The 15,188-nt window shown below is 53.3% G+C and overlaps 1 protein-coding gene across 1 annotated transcript in view; it reads right to left on the bottom strand.

The window, feature by feature from the left end:
* B4GALT5 (beta-1,4-galactosyltransferase 5) overlaps positions 1-10,129 on the bottom strand; it is a 34,645-nt gene extending 24,516 nt beyond the window's left edge. Inside the window, exon 1 of the mRNA XM_074157227.1 lies at positions 10,042-10,129. The gene's annotated coding sequence lies outside the window, so the exon portion shown is untranslated. The remainder of the gene's footprint in view (positions 1-10,041) is intronic.
* Positions 10,130-15,188: the final 5,059 nt, after the last annotated feature.

The raw sequence follows: 15,188 nt of genomic DNA, 5'->3' as shown, positions 1-15,188 counted from the left end.
GCCAGGGTCAGTCTTACACACCCCCAGGTCCCAAGGGCAGCATTGATGTCTGGCTGCTCCGGGCAGCTCTCGCCAGCTGTGAGAAGGAAAAGCAGCACCACATCCCTCCTGGGTCCCAGGCTGCCTCTCTGCACTGCCCAGTATGGACACACATATGCTTGTGCCGTTCCCAACAGCAGGACACAGGGGAATGAGGCAGTTTGGGAAATCTGGCAAAAGAAGCCCTCCCTCCCCAGGTGAGCCCTGCTCCTCTCCTGCTTGGCTCTGGGGTAACTGTATAAATTCACAGGCAAGTCTTTCAAAGCGCACAGAAACAGAACACCCAGTCGAGGAATACTATTAGGATGCTGTTTCCCAGCCCCAAGGATGCTGTTTTGCTGCCTGAGGCTGCATGACCCCACTCCCCACTGGTGATTGCCCCTGCAGCCGCTTCTACCCAAACAGAAGATCATGCTAGGATATGAGACAGGAGAGAGCTGCTCCCAAGATTACAGCATATTTATTATTTGAGTCATTAGAAGACAAATTCCCTGAAAAGCACTTTTGCTCCCATTTCTCTCCAGGCTTCAGACCCAGCAGGTGGGGACCAGCTCCACAGGAAGGTGACCCAACTGATCCCAACCCGGAGGCAGGAGCCCTGTAAATCCCTGCTCCATCCTGCATTAGCAGCTCTGAAGCTTCCTGCAGCAGCCAAGCACGTTTCAACAGCCACTGGAATGATTTTGAGTTAATTTAACCATGTTAACACGTTATGTGGCTTCTGTCATCTCAATTACCTTAAAAAACCCAGGCACAGATCTCAGGGGGAGTACAGGGAGGAGGAAAACAAAATTGATTTAAGAATTAGTAAAGAGGAGAAAAAAAAAAAAAGGTCTCGGACACAATCCCAAAGCACAGTCTCAAGCAGATCAGGAAAAAAGCTCCACAGGATTTCAAAACCAAAAAAATGCAGCCAACAGAGGCAATATCTGCTTTAATCAAATACTAGCCAGGAAGGCTCAGCCTAGCATATCTCACCAGTCACCAGCTGGCATAGCAGGAATCAGCCTTTTGGCATTGGTATCCTCACCCAGAGCCGGGCAAGGGAAAGGGCTGCTCGCAGAGGAGCGGGGATGATAAATGACAGCAGTTGAGCATTGCAGGGGCATTTCACCGCTTCAGAGGTTGCTGCTATAACAATCTTCTCTGACTCAGCAGCTGAAAGGAACGCCGGGAAGGAAGCACCATTAAAAAAAAAAAAAAAGTCATGCATTATTAATATGGACTCTGGCAGCAAGACATGAGTTGGAAAAACACTGAGGGGGGGGGAAAATATGGCTGCAGAATAAGAGCGAGCTGCATGTGTGGAAGCATTTCACACTCCTGCGGGAGCTGGCTGCGCTCGCAGGGCTGCTGCGGCCAGGGGCCACCCTGCAGCCCTCTGTGGGGTCCCCAACTCCAAGAGAACCCCCTGTTTGCCAATAGGAACTTAAGATCCACTATTTTCTCCCTCGAAGCAGGTTACTGCAGCCCTGGTGCAGAAAACGCCGCACGCCTTGGGCATGGCCCAGACTAGTTTCAAGCTACAACAGCTCTGGGCTTTCCTGCTGTGGAATACAGCCATTTTATCTGGTTTATTTACACGTGGTCTGTGCATCACTTGCCAACTCCCAGCAGCTTCTCCCCTTTGCTTCCCAACTCAGGCAGCCCCCAGCCCTGCCCTGGCAGAGCCCCGGCCGTGCTGCCGGGTATTTTAGGAAGAGCAGCCATTGTACAACGTGCCCAGGGCTCCTGCACCACAGCCTGCAGCCTCCCGCCAGCATGCCCACCGACGCAGAGAGCACACGAGGCAGGAACGGGACTGAAACACTTTGATTTTCCTGCCAGGTAGTTGAGGGGGGGAAAAAAAAATTAAAAAAATCAGTTAGCACTTGACCACCTGGCGCACTGCAGTGTTTGCTTTCCTCTTTTATTCTGTATGCTTTGTACATTTTTTTAATTTTTTTTTTTTTGAGGCACTTCATAAACATTAGCATTCATGTAGCTATCTTCACCACTTTCTATCCGAAATCCCTGCTCAAGATACAACCTGCTGCTGTGGGAGACACCATACATTAAGGCATCACACAGACCTCCGCCAGCTCGTCCTCCCCGTTGCAGGGTAACCCTCCGATCCCCACGCAGGAGCCTTTTGGCAGCGCATCAGCATATTTAAAGTTTCAGCGCAGCTTGGTCCCCAGCCTCTCCAAAGCAAAGGAGGTGGCTAATGCAGTGCCAGGGTTCAAGAGGTTCCTTTGATCATTTGTATGGCGATAGCATTCAATTAAAAACAATCAATTATTTTGCCATAAAATTCCCCAGATATGCAAACAAACACTGGCTGAAGTTTGCTTATACCATAGTCCAACCCACAGCTGTGCAATGGGTTGGGCTTTTTTTTGCCTGTATTTGCTTTCTCCCATTACGTGTGCAGTGGCATCCTCTGTACAGAAATGTTTCCCAACCTTTACCTTTCAGATTAGAGAGGTACAGGGAGGGAACAGCTTTGTGGCTGTCATCTCAGCTGCAGCCCCCCAGCAGCCCAAGCGAGTACAGCACAGCCACGCACCCGCTCATCAGGTGGGAAAACAGAAGCTTTCTAAGGCAGCAAGCTCCCACAGAGCAGGGAAACTGAGGCACAACCCAGAGACAAAAAAAAAAAAAACCAACCCACAGCACTATTTGAACGCACATCCCCTGGAAACATCCTCTCCCTCCAGCAAGAGTTGGGGGGACAGAGACAGTGGACCCCCCTGCTGCATGAGGGGCTGGCCAGCACCCCAACAGCATTTTCAGAGGGGCCCCGGGATGAGACCCACACGTGGGACAAGGCCTCTGGAGGGCTTCATGCCAGCCAGGGGATACCACACGCAACCGCAGGCTTGCAAAGGGAAGAGCCCATTGGTTTCGCACCTCAAAACAAAAAACCTAGAAAAGTGAGCTTTAGGAAGTCACACGCATTAATAACATGGCCACACGTTTTCAGCTACCTTGGTAGCTGAAGGCAGAGCCCAAGCAAGCTCTAACCCCCCTTGCCTCCCCCGTGTGTAACCAGGAGCGAGGAGGGAGCTCATACTGAGCTTCTTGCACCCCTGAAGTAATACTTAGATGCCTTGGAAAAATAAAGCATCAAAGAAGGTGCACTAAAGCTTGTATCTTTATCCAAAATAACCGCAGTCAGGACAGAGCACAAGGGATGCCCCAGACCTGCCCACCCCCAGGCGCAACGCCCACTCCTTCACTTCGGGTTTCAGCAAGAAACCCAGAAAATTCCTTTTGCAATGGAAAAAGGTCCCCACCGCCCTGCCCGTCATGCTCCACACCATAGCTGTGCCCACAAGGACACATCCCACCAGGATGGGGGTTACACGTGCCGCCCCTGGGACCCTTCCAAAGTAGCAGATGCAGATGGCCCTGAGCAGTTTTCCTGCCGGGCACTGACATCACCCCTCAGCGTTTTGGCCCACCTTTCCTTTCAAAATAATTGCAGCTGAAAGCCCTGGCATTTTTAATGATCTCAATTTCATGTTCTCCAAAAAATATACCCAAAAATCTCTCAAAAATTTCTGATTTAGGTTTGTTTGGGGTGTTTTTTTTTTTTTTCCTTCATTTCAGTAGCACAGTCCTCTATATGTTTTCTGCTCCATCTCCCAAAACAGGACTAATATCCACAGTATTTAGAGCAGGTGCTAGAAAACCTTTAAACACACATTAGCCACCCTAACACACCACTGTCAGGCAAAACCCCGGTCAGAATAACAGTCCACATGCCAAGGAGAAGGAAAAGCCAGTATGAAAATAAACATTACTAAAATAACCCAGCAAAGGTTTTGTCAGAGTAAACACACATTTTATTGTAACAATGATGCTTTAAAAATAAAGCTGTTTAGGGGAAGACTTTCTCGCTCTGTATAGCTGCGTATCAGTTTCTCTTCCAGAGTATTCATCCCTCAGTGCTGCCACGGGGAGAGCAGAGGGTTCTGCAGAGCCTTACCCAGCCGACTGCACATCGGTCCCAGCCAGCACCACCAGTTGAAGGTCCCCGGTGCCACCCTTGCAAGGGTCCCCAGAAGTTTCAATAAAATCAAGCATTAAAAGACTCCATGCACTGCCTGGATATTAAAATCCACCAATAGTAACAGCATTCAAACAGGAACAAGTGCAAACATACAGTTCCCCACATTGCTCATCTCCATTCCCTGCAGCGGTCCCCAGGGTGTCCATCGTACCCTGCAGAGCAGATGCTGCTTGAGTTAATACAATTAATGAGTCCACCTGGAAAAGAGGCAGACAATCAACTTGGGAAACAAAGCAGCAGTATCAGAGCCCCTATCTTCACCAGAGCAGGCAGTCACCTGAAGTGACCGAGTGCTTGCTGAAGCCCTGGCCTTCCACGACTTCCTAAACCCGTGAAGACGAGGTCTCCTGGAAGTCTGGGCTGACAGTGCTAATGGTGTTGATTTAATGTTTGGTCCTTTGCAGATCATTGACGCTTTGAAGCATTTAATTTGCAGGAATGAACTGATACACAGAAGCTTTTGTGACTGCTGATCAGCTTCCACCAGCCAGGCCTTCCAGAGACAGACACACGAAACGTGTGCTCTTCACACACTCTGCAGTTGCAACACCCAGAGAGCCACCAGCAGAATAACCCAAACCAGATGTGCCTGAAAGACAACACGGGTGCTTACAGGCAAAGAAAACCTAATAATTCACCTGCCCTCAAGGAAACCTTGTAATTTGTTAGCCTTGACCAAAAGGTGGTCTCCAACCAATGCTCTGCATCACCAGCACCTTGGATGCATTGGTACAGGAGCAGATCTGTGCCAGCAGGGCTGCAGCCACTCTCCTGTCCACATGTGCTTTGTAGGAGACCCAGTGCTGGAAGAAAGCAATGCCACCAAAGGAGCTATTTCCACAGCTGCTACCAGTCTCCTTCCACACACAGCACAGGAGATCCCAAGCTCAAGTTTTTGTATCAAGGAGCACTTGGGGATTTCTCACTACCCTCAGTCCCTGTCGGATCCGATGACTGCAAAACCTTCTGTGGGATATGCTGAGGAACTGGGCTGTTCCTTCCTTGGGTTGTGAAATGCTGCTTGGCAGATCTTTTTGGGAGAGGATGGTGAAGGAAGGAAGTGCTACCAGTATTTCATAGTAAGATACCACACTGCCTTACACTGCAGAGGGAAGGCCTAGAAGATGAAAGCCAGCACAAACCTCATTTTGTTATTCCGAGATGCACCTTCACCTTCTATCCCTGCTTGGGCAGTGCCCAGCCACCCAGCAAGCAACCAGCAAACCCAAAAGGACACCTACACCCAGCCTCTGCCTGGCCAATCCAAGGCCACCATGGCCCAGCCGCATGTTTCTTGGATGAGCTGGGCACCCGCACCCTGTTGGCATCCCCTGCCCCTTCTGCCTTTCTCTCCACCAGCCACAGAATCCATCCAGGCTCCTCCTGCTGACATCCCCACGAGAAACGCACAAGAGGCAAAAGCAGCAGATGCCCACTCCCCATCGCAACCTCCCCACTCCCTTCACCGACACCTGCCAGCCCTGGCTCCGTGTCCCCACAGTGCCATCCCCCTTCACTGGACCACTGCCACCGCTTTTCCTCTGTTCCTCACCAACAAGGGCAACTCAACCACTTCCCACCATGGTCCCCTCGATATGGGGGAAGCCAGCAGTAGCAAAATCTTTCACCATTTTCACCCCTGGAACTCCTCTACACTAAGATTTGCCAGGCTGAGGCATTAAATAACTGAGCAGGATCAGCCACATTTGGCCATGTAAGATCCTTGCAAGGGACCAAGGCAAAAAATGAGCTGTACAGAGGAAGCTGTTGGTCTCCACAGTACTGCTCCGCTGGCCACCAAAATGTAGCAGGAAGGAATAGCTTTTCAAAGCACTCCTGCCTATCAAAATCAAGTTCTTGCGCCATAAATGTAATTCAGGGCTAATGCTGCTGCTTTGTGCCCCATACAACCAGTCGGGAGCAATTCCTGATAAGTTTTGAGGAAGTAAAGCGAGAGTGAATTACAGCTCTCTCACAAAGGTAACACTCTTTCACCCAATAATTTAAATTCTCTGCATTATTTTCCTACATCAGATCCAACCAAGCGAGATTCCTGTGAAAATCTAATTTAAAAAAAATAAAATAAAAAAGCTCCAACATCTGGAGAAATGACTAGGGAAAGCCAAGAGCAGCTACTCGAGCACCAGGGAAGGCCCCTCACCTCCCTCCTCCCAGCCATGCAGCAACCACCCTTTCCACGAGGGCCAAGTCCAAGGTCTGAGACATTCCTACTGTTGCAGCGAGTTATCAAGATGAAACGACAACTTGCAGCACAAGCAGCTTGTAAAAGCATTACTGTTTTCAGCTACAGGAAGGAATTCCCTTGATTTCCCAGCCTCTGTTAAAAAAAAGCACAACACCCGCAAGACATTTTTGGGGACCTTGGATTCCTTAGAGGACCCTTGTTCCAACACCAGGGTCCAGCCCATTTCTGGAGAAGCGAGAGGCAGTGCCGGGAACAAGCCCTATGGAAAAAAAAAAACCTGCTGAGGAGAACACTGGATCCTGGATCAGGACAAAACAGTTTGCCCCATGCCAAGCTCTGCTTATTCTAAAGATGAGGCCAGTGCAATTGCACATTATTAAAGCTCAGTCTGCCTCACAGCCCTTCACCCTGCCGCTGCCACTCACAAGCCTTCCGAGCAAGGCAGTGAGCAGAAGTGACCTCCCCACCCGTACAAGCATCACCTCGTACCTGCTGCCTCGTAGGGCTTCCCTGGCAGGCAGCGGGGACCGGGGCAGATAAGAGAGCATCTCCCAGAGCCTCCAGCCGCTGCATCTCCACCAGCCCGGCCGTGCCTTGGCCCCAGCTCACCGCGGAGCAGAACAATCGGCCGCCTCATCCAGCGCACAATGGCCACGATGAGACAGACCCACATAATCACCCCAGCCACGGCGGGGACAAAAGCGAGCGGGCGCCGGGGAACAGTGCCGAATAAAAGGGGAGCCGGCTGTATTTGTGCCATCAGCTGGGTCTCTGGCAATTTAATTTCCAAGGTGGCTTTGGGACCCCAAGGAAGTAAATTGTTAGGGTGGTGTGCCGGGAGGACACACTGGATGAGAACGCTGGGAAGGAGGCGGCACTGTCTGTTTACATTGGATTGCTCTGCACAAACTTGAGGCCACAAGAAAATTTCAGTTCTGTAGGAGGAAACCTTGGTGAAGGACAGAAGCAAGGAGCTACCCCAAGCACCATATAAACCAGAGCACAATGCAAACATGAGCCCCAAAAGCTCTGAGCTCCCTGTGGGTACCAAAGGTGGCGATTTGCTGACAGTAAACATGAATTTCTTCCTGCATTTCCGTCTCGAGCAGACCGAGGGCACACTGACGTTACCTGGTTTGCAAGGAGCCAAACACAACAGCCGGCTGGGCAACAGGCCAGTGCTGGGGTAGGCAACCCGGAGCCCAAGGTAGGCTCCCCTTCCCTGTCCCCAAAGGGCACCAGGAGCAGTTTTCCAGCTTTTCCAGCCAGCAAGGGAGCCAGCAAGCACGCCAGCTCCACGCCAATGCGCTGAGACAGCACCCAGAAGTGCAACTGTCCCAGTTTTCTCCTGGCACTGGTGCACAACTGCTCATATACAACAAGCCTCAGCAACACCAACGAATTTTTCCCCCTTCAAACATCAGGGGCTCAGGGACAGGCTTGGCCCAGCTCTGCCCTCCACCATGGTGACAGCACACCCTGCCACAAGGATGCCCAGATCCTCGCTGCCAACAGCCATGGGGCTGTCCCCAACCCAGAAGAGCTGAGGCTGCCCAGATAGGGCAGGCTGGCTCCAGCCCCGGTGCCACTAACTGCTGACCCCCCTGAGTAGGTTTGCTGTAGGAGCATCCTGTGACACTCAGCAGATGAAACCCAGTCTCCAGCTGGTTCAAGCTCGCTCACAGCTTCAGGTCCCATTTATTTGGAATTTTTAATTAAGGTACGATCAAGGAACAGATTAATCGCTCCTCTGCCCATGGTTTAGCCCATGGGCTGTAAGTCCTTCTTCAGCCACTTCTCCAATACATCCTGCAAGGGACAGTTTCAGGGCAGAGGTTTCTTCAAGCCCTTCAGCAGCTGAAGAAAACCAATCCAGCCCTACCCCACCGCAGAAGGCAGTGGCGGGCAGGCCAAAGGCCCCCTGAACACCCCACTGACGGCATCACACGCCATGCAGTTGATTTATTAAAATCTCCAGCTCTGCTCATGTGCTATCTCGCTCACGTTGCTTCCAAGCTTCTTCTTACTACTCTGGCCTCAAAACTGCCTCCAAGTGCCGGGAGGATGAGCCCAGTTGCCCCGGGTCACCTGATGGGGAGCTGACTCAGAACATCACTGACATCCAAGGGCGGGTGGGGACAGGGACCACCTTCACCTCTCTGCCTCTTCTTCCAGTATTGTGGATAGCAAGAACACGGGGTGGGATGTGACCGTGTTATGGGCAGAGAGCTAGTTCTAAACAGCATTTTATACCAAACAGCATCTCTAGCACCTCTAGAACTAGTGACCATGCAGAAGTGGCACAAAATGAATTAGACAACCCTGAAAAAGGAACAAAACCATTCTTATAAGAGAAGCTTCCTTCTGAAACTGTACAGCCTTTGGGCCTGGGGAAGCCCATCCACAGCTGCACCATGGCTCTTGAAGATGACACCCCGTGCGCCAGCCCCGCAAATGGTTGCGGGATACGGCTGATAAAACAACTGCGGGCCCCACGGCAGCATATGAACAGGACCAGTCAGGCTGCATTTATAGAGGGACCAGGAGGTAGCTGGGCAACCCATTAGCACCAGTATGAAATTGTCCTCCAACAGATGCAAGAGAACAGCTCAGCAGCTCTGAGGCCAGCCTACAGGACACCAGTTGGGACAGCAAAGCCCTTGGCCACTAAGCCAGGGAGGAGTGAGGTGGGGAGGCCCAGGACGCGTGTCCTCCTTTGGGCTGGGCCCAGGACACAAGCCCCCATCAGCCAGGCTTCACACACCAGCAAACCCCCACTTAGCCCTGTGAAAGGCTCCCAAAGCCCAGCAGCAGCCATGGGACATCATCTGTAAATAAAAACCCGCAGAAGTCACCTTGAAAAGCACACACAGTTCTCCTTGGGATGTCCAAGCCAGGGACGGCATGAGCAATACCAATGACATTTCAAGGAGAAACTCCCATTCACAAGATTTCTTTTGAAAGGATTTTTTAAAATAAAAATTAATTGTTGTCAAAGTTCAGTTGAAGGCCAAACCACAAGCCTCGGCTCCTCGCAGAAATGAGATACACTGCACAAAGACAACAGCTGCTTTCCACGGCACAAGCTGCCCTGTATCTCAGGAGATGGGTGCACAGCCCCGCCGGCACTAGGTGCTAGCCATTTTGGCACACGGCTACTCCGGTCCCCTATGAAGCACGCTATGAAGAAGCCGACAGGGACCACTATGCTCTCCCTCTAAAATACACACTTATCTTCCCACTTGACAAAAAGAGTAGGATTTCCGCCAGAGAGCGAGTTAAGACCACAAACACTTGGACACCACTTCTTCAAAACAAACTCTCCGGTAGGCAGGCGGCTCGCTGCCCCCCTGCCCGGCTGCGGCCGCGGCACCGCTCGGGCCCGCCAGCCCGGCGAAGCCCCGCGGGGAGCGCGGCCGGCACCTCCCGTCGCCGGCACCGACACCTCCGCTTGTGCCCGGCTCCGAGGGACACGAGTGGGCACCAGGCGCACACACACCCCTACACCGGGGAAAGACCCCCCCCTTCCCCGGCTGCGGGCTCTCCCCAGCGCCGGCGGGAGGCGGAGACGCGCTGCCCAGCGCCGAGCCCCGCGGCACCGCCGGGCCCGGGCCGCCCCTCTCCGCCCGGGGATGCCGCGGCCCCCGGGCCGGCCGGGCGCGGATTACTCAGCGTTTCCAGCGGCAGACGACGTGCCCCCGCCTCCACCCGCACCCCGGGCCTCGGCCCCGCCGCTTACCGATGCCCGGCGCCACATAGACGAAGTAGAGGAAGGAGGAGGAGAGGGAGAAGAGGAAGAGCGCGGCCAGCAGCGAGCGCCGGGGCAGCAGCCGCCAGGCGCCGCGGGGGCCGCGGGGCCACCGCATGGCCGATCCGCCGCCGCCCTGCCGCCGCTGCCGCCGCACCGCCGCCGCCGCCGCTCACATGCGCCGAGGCCCGGCGGGAGGCGCCGCGCCGGGGCCGCTCCGAGCCGCCGCCCGCGCCCAGCGCCGCCGCATGAATGAGCCGGGGCGGGGCGGGGCGGGGCGGGAGGCGCGGGGCGGGCGGGGCGGGGCGCCGCGGGGACCGGCCGCAAACTACCGGCCGCCGTTGTTGGTGCTGCTGCTGCGGCACCCGGGGGTCCCCGGGAGGGACCGCACCGCACCGCCCGCGCCGCTCCCGGGGCCGCCGGCTGCGATACTGCGCCAATGTTGGGGGGCCTGGGGCACCACCGATGGGCCTGGGATACCGGGCAATGACCCAGGGACACACGGCCATGGGCCTGGGGCACCACCAATGGGCCTGAGATACCGGGCAATGACCCAGGGATGGCCAGCCATGGAGGTGGGGCACCACTGATGAGCCCAGGATAAAGAGCAATGACCCAGGGACGCTTGGCCATGGACCAGGGGCACCAGTTGTGGGCCTGGGATATGGGGCAATGGCCTTGGGACACCCAGCCATCGACTTGGGACACCCAGTAATGACATTAGGGCACCCAGCCATGGTCTTGGGGTACCACTGATGCTCCTGGGACACCCAGCAATAGCCCAGGACACTCAGCAATGGCTCAGGGCACCCAGCAGTGGCCCTGGGTCCCCTTGCAATGGTCCTGAGACACTCAGCAATGTCCCAGGGCACCCAGCAATGGTCCAGGGACACTCAATGGTCCAAGGACACTCAATGGTCTGGGGGCACGCAGCCACAGTCCTGGGACACCCAGCCATTGCCCCAGGACAACCAGTAATGAACCTGGACACCCAGCACCAGGAGAGCAAGGGCTGACCCTGCCAGCCGCGAGCCCACCAGGCAGCAGGGGTATGTATGGACAAGAGCTAGGTGCCCCCCAGACACTGCGCAGGAGGAGGTGCAGCCTGAGAGGAGGTGATGGGCACAGATGGGTGGAAGTGGAGAGGGGGCGAAGTCATCACGGTCAATGCAATAATCAGCACTAACAGCAATCAGCAGCCTGGTCGGTTAAAGAGTAATTAAGTAGTTTTGCACATGTTTGTGGGCAGTTCCTCCGCTGTGTGTAGGAGGAGTTGGAAGGAGATATGGAGATGCCTGAAAATGAAAAAATAGGACAGAAGAAACACCATCCCCATCGGGGGAGCCAGGAGAAGTAACTGCAGAGCAGATGGGGCCCAGTTCAGCCCATAGAGCTGCATTTTTTGCCTCATTTATGATTGCAGGATCTGTGCAACTCAGACTTTGTTGGGGGGAGGCCAGAGGGAGAGGTAATTTCTTATTTCACCAACAGATAGAGCAGAGAAAACCAAGTCCGGGCTCCAGGCCCAGGGAGGGAAGCGAGGCCATGGACTAGGTGTGCAGGCAGGGGCCGGCTGCCTCCGCCCAGGTTGGGCAGCGCAGGCAGTGGCACCTCCAGGAAACCCTGGGTCGTGGGGTGGGACATGGGGACAGACCATCTGCCAGGACATGCCCGGTGTGTCCCTGACTGCCTCCATACCCCAGGGGTGAGCCTCTCCCCAGCAGGGAACAAGGCATTGCTCAATCCAAACTTCCGACTGCCCAGCCGGACGGTGACTGCCTGGCTGTGTGGTGCCCAGCACCAGCCCCACATCACCCTGGGGCTAGACACTGGGATAAAGGGTTCTCCCAGTACAACTGTGTGTCACATTAATCTTGTGAAGGATTAACCCCCCTTCCAGCCTGGATGCAGTAAGGGCAAATAAAGAAAACAGTTCCCACATTCAACAAATGGGAGAGGAATACGGTCCTGCTAGATACATATATTCCCAGAGTAGGGAGGAGATAAAAATGAAGATGGAGTAAAGAAGAGCACGGATTAGCAGAAAAATGGAAATCTCTCTTTAAAAGGTAAGGCATTCACTTTCTTAATGTGCCAAGGCACAGAAGAATCTTGAGGACAGGGGATCCTCAAGAGCCAGGAGGCTGAGGAGGAAAGTAGGGATTTCCCTGGAGAGGCTGCATGAGCTGTGTTAACTTCAGGAACAAGGAAACTTGTACTCATTCTTGTTTTCCAGGATTGCCACTCCACCACCACCTTAATTGAAATAAATTAAATTCTGAGCCCTATTAATTTCTGGGAGCCCACAATACTCCAGCAGAACTGCATGGCCAAGTGGTGGCGAGATTTGCTGTTCACAAAATAACTTTTATCCAACTCCTAAAAGAATGCTCTGGGCACGGAAACCCAAGAAGATTTCTCGGTTGGTTTATGATTCATTTGATGCAGACATGGTCAAAGGTAAGACATCGTTGCAACCAATAATCTAACCGTTTGAACATATTTAATTAGCAATGACATTGCTGGAGGAGCCACCCAGAAACTCGCTCCCAGGCCCAGGCTGCCGCAATGGGGACTGTCGCGGAGCAGGGAAGTCAGGGAAGCCCTGGAGCCACACCAGGGCATGCTTGCCCCGCTGCCCTGACTCTGACTCACCTCCCCTCTCCCTCGCTCCCAGGGTTCAGCTCAGCCCCAGTCAACCCATTTCACTTTCCCCCATTGTTTTTTTTTTTTGCTTACTCTCCCTTCCTCTCTTCTCCCTGCCCTGCCTCTCCATTGCATCCCAGCTAAGGGATTAGAAACCCCCAACAACAGGGATTGGAACAAGATGATCTCTAAGGTCCCTTCCAACCCAACCCATTCTATGATTCTATGAAACACCAGCCAAAGACGTTTTCCCTCCCTTCACCCTCTTTCAGTAAAATAAAATGAGACAGGAAGAGAGGTTTAAAAGTCTTGGATCGTTCCAGGGCCAGGTTAGGACTTCGGGGTGGGAGCACTTCCAAGCAGAGCCATTGCAGGGAGCGCGTGGGTGGCTCATGCCCGGGGAGTCCTGGCTCTGCCCCACCACCTTCCTCCACTGGCTGTACTCCAGCTTGCACCAGCTACTCCAGCCCTCCCAGCCTGGGGCAGATAAGCAGAGTCCCACTTTCTGCAGATTTTAACGTACCAGTAGTGCCTGAAACACGTTAAGGAGGGCTTGTCTGAGCAGCTTTGCCGGCAGCCTGAAGGGGAAGGTAAGGCCTGTTGGTATGTGGCCATGAGCAGGAATGGAGGGACAGGTCCTGCCAGTGCACCTACACTCACAAGAAGATGTAGCTGCGCCCTTAGAGCATGTCTCCACATAAAAGGCATTCTGCATCACTGCAGGGAGAGCTCTGTTTTGATGGCTCGGGGGTGCCCCGGCGCGACTGCGGTGCTCGGAGGGAGGGTACAGACACTATTACACCACATTCAGTCTGGAGAGGTTGAAGCTGCATATTCACAGTGACACCGACACAGTTGCTCAAGTGCTGTTGTGGGAGACCGACCTGGCAGCTACCATTGCGCATTCCTGATGAACGCTGGCACGGCCAGGCTGGGCAGACGTCTGGCAGGCCAGATCCTGCACCCAGCCATGGAACAGCCAGAGCCACCATGGGAGAGGGCGACCAGGGGCTGTCTCACACCCTGCAAGGAGCAAACCCACCTGCCCAAGAAGTGCCCCGAGGTGTGGGACCTCGGACGGGCAGTGCCAGGCGCTCCTGAGGGCCAGCGGGGAGCAGGCAGGGCTGGGTTAGCAGCAGAGCCTTATGCAGGAGCTGACCCCAGAGCAGGCAGCCAGGTAAAAGGGCTGCTGGGGTGAACATAATCCTCAGTTTTGGGGCTTGAAATGGTCACTAAAGGGCTGCTGCACCCTGACTGCACATCACTTACTGTTACTTTATGCAGAGGCTCGAAATGGACTATCTAATCTGGGAGAATAATCTTCGTTCTGCCACTTCAGTGAAAGACAGATTGTAGCAAGAATGTCACATCCTTAGCTAGCATTTTGCAGTCTTTGTCATGGTCTCTGGAGCTTCTGGCACCTTCAGCCCCAACGGTAGAGACTTTCCAGAATAGACTCCATCCTGTGATTAGGAAACTGCCTCCATTTATAAAGGTGGGGACAGTCAGCATCGCACTGTCAGCCCTCCAGCTGCTCAACAATGCTGTTAGCTTTGGATCTTCCCTAGAGTTTCTGCTGCCAGACAGTTTATGAGTGAAGTGGGAACCTGAGTTGTGTCACTCAGAGACACAGGGGTGGGTTGGATGCTGACTGGCTCTCAGCTTTGCAAAAGCAATGTGCTTCCTCTATTTTTCACTAAAAGTCTCTTTGCAGCATGGGGCTTGCTCCAGCACCATTTAAAGCCAACACAGTGTCATCACCAGCTTTGAGCAGGACACAAAGGGTGCATGTACAGTACAAATGTAAATATTTTCTACATGTACACCCACAGACACAGCGTATGCAATAAATACTCACTCAGCATATCGTTTGCTGTGTGCCAGATCACAGACATAATTATTGATGCAGCAGGTTTCCAGAAAGACACAACAGGGTGTGGACTTAATTTGGCAATAAGAGCACACCTAAGTGGCCCTGGCATTTTCGGCTGGGTATGAGACCACTGCCACCCACGGGAGCTGCTATTTTATCTCACATCGATGTGTCAGCAGTAACAGAAAGGAAACCAAAGGCAGATATTTGTTTATTAAGATGGAAAAACTCCACCAAACGTTGCAAGGTGCTCCTTGCAAGCAGGATTACTGTAGACCAGTTCTCAGATTATGCCACCCACTACACTTTCTAACAAGGCTATTAGGGCTCTGATCTTAATAGCACCTATACACGTGCCTAACCATAGGGATGGCTCATTCTACCACAGTCATCAGATGTGTCATAGCTCCCAAAAGGAGGCAATATCAACAGAAACGAATTTGCAGAACTCCATGTTCACTTGGAAGGTGGCTCTCATCAGAAAAATAGGCTAAAATATTACGCTTGTCACAGCACTTTGCAGAGATTCAATTGATTTCATGGCTTCTGTTTGTGTCAGCCCACCTCTGAAGGCTGATATCTATCCCAGTCAACGTGGACTTGCGCAAAGGCTCATAAA

The sequence above is a fragment of the Numenius arquata genome, chromosome 12, assembly GCF_964106895.1.
Source record: "Numenius arquata chromosome 12, bNumArq3.hap1.1, whole genome shotgun sequence".
NCBI lineage: Eukaryota > Metazoa > Chordata > Aves > Charadriiformes > Scolopacidae > Numenius > Numenius arquata.
The sequence above is the reverse complement of the archived record's forward strand: the minus strand, read 5'-3'. Positions and strand labels throughout refer to the sequence as shown.